The sequence below is a fragment of the Echinops telfairi genome, unplaced genomic scaffold, assembly GCF_000313985.2.
Source record: "Echinops telfairi isolate 266 unplaced genomic scaffold, ASM31398v2 ScPeMD7_1957;HRSCAF=2489, whole genome shotgun sequence".
Classification (NCBI taxonomy): Eukaryota; Metazoa; Chordata; class Mammalia; order Afrosoricida; family Tenrecidae; genus Echinops; species Echinops telfairi.
This window is the reverse complement of record NW_022105855.1, coordinates 2,630,385-2,632,242: the sequence shown is the minus strand read 5'-3', so window position 1 is coordinate 2,632,242 and position 1,858 is coordinate 2,630,385.

The following is a 1,858-nucleotide window of genomic DNA, read 5'->3' as shown; positions in this document are numbered from 1 at the left end:
GTTCAAACCACTTATCAGCCCCTCTTACCCCGAACTCCATCCCACTCCTCCCCTGATTCCGCTTCTCCTTCTGTGGTTCCCTGTCCTCCCTGTCACCCAAGTCACTGTCGACCTTCCAGGCCAATGCTTCGTCTCCCCCACCCTCCACCCACCCTCCCAGGGAACCTTCTAACTCTGTTCCCTTTGGTGTGCTAGTCTTTGTCTTGGGGCTCCCACCTGAAGCTCCTCTCTGCTCTGAGAACCCCTTAGGCTTTCTTCCTGACTCCTCATTCACTCAGCTCCGGGTTTACTCCATGAATCCGGACACTCCGTGGATCCTCTGTCTCCCAATGGAAGAGGTCAAGTCCTTCAGGGGGTTCACGGCCTGCTCTTAGCTCAACTGCTTCAAGCCGAAATGCCAATCCGAGATTTTTGTCCTTCACCAGAAAACTGAGGATGTTGGCAGAGGGGGGACCGGACCAGGTCTGGAGAAGAAACAGTTGGCGGTGACAGTGTGGGTATACTGCCACCTAGTGATCACTGCTCATTAAAGCAGTTGTCTTCCCGTCTGTCAAAGGCTCCAGCTTCCAAACAGGTATACATTCAGTTCTCATGCCTGGTGGACTTTCTTGTGGGAGTTGCCGCCACTTTGGTCTGCCATGGGTGAAAATCTCCTCTTTCTTTACAGACTCAAACAGTACGAACGAGGAACAGAGCTTTCTTTTTCTCTTAAGTAACCAAGCATTTAAAATCTTCTAAGATACACATTCTCTAATTAACAAAAGGAGGCAAGAGAGAAATTTCTCACTGTGTCTATCAATCAAGAGCGATTGGGCTGCCAGGTGCCTTTTCCCCTTATTGTGATGTCAGGGGTCTCGTATATAAGAAACTTGAAGCGCTTTTGGCTCGACACATCCTGGGATTCTTCGCGTTTATAAAGCAGTATTTGGTAGCCGTGGAGGACATAGCTGATAGACGCAAATGTACCTGGAGACAGTAGAGAGTGCACCCTGCTGACCAACTAGGTCTCAGGAGAAATCAGCTCTGGCTTTGGCTCTGCCACGAACCCACTGTGTGACCTTGGGTCAGACAATTAGCCTCTCTGTGCCTTAGTGCCCAACTCGGCTACCCTATTCCATCTTTTTCTTATAAATTCCATGCTTTTAAAAGATGTTGCCTCCATTCCTCAAAAAGTACACATGGAATTTTACATGTGACCCAGCGATTCCATTCCTAGGCATATACCCCAAAGACTGACAGCTGAAATGCAAAAGATATTTGTATACCCACATTCAATTGCACCTTGGTCGCAGGAGTCAAAAGGTGGACACAATCCAAAAGCCTACCAATAGATTGGTGGATGAATGAAATGTGGTACGTGCACACAATGGAAGATCGCTCAGCCATAAAAAGAAGTAAGTCTTTATATTGACCTCAACATGGATGAACCTTGAAAGTGGAGTGAAGTCCCTCCCTCACAGGAGGCTATGCGGTGTATGGTTCCACTTACACAAAATGTCTAGAAAAGACAAATGGAGAGAGAGCAGCCCAGCCTAGGCTGACAGCAACAAAAATTGGGCAGCTGCTGGGACTCCCTGAACACCTCATGGGACTTCGCCTCTTGGTCTGGAAGTTTAGGGTAATGGTTTCGTAGGCCATCCAAGTTAACTGACCTAATACTGTTTTGAGTGCAGCTGATCTACCTCGTAGCTCATTGCATGGTGCTCAGTGTTTACAAGCTTGCAAGGGGCTGTCCCTGTTACAAAACTCAGTCTCTGCTCCCTTGGAGCAAGAGAGGAAGGCGAGTCAGGAATAGCAGGAGGAAATGAAGTGTTTGGTGAATTGCCTCCGTGAACCATTGACTCCTGTGCCATGAGAC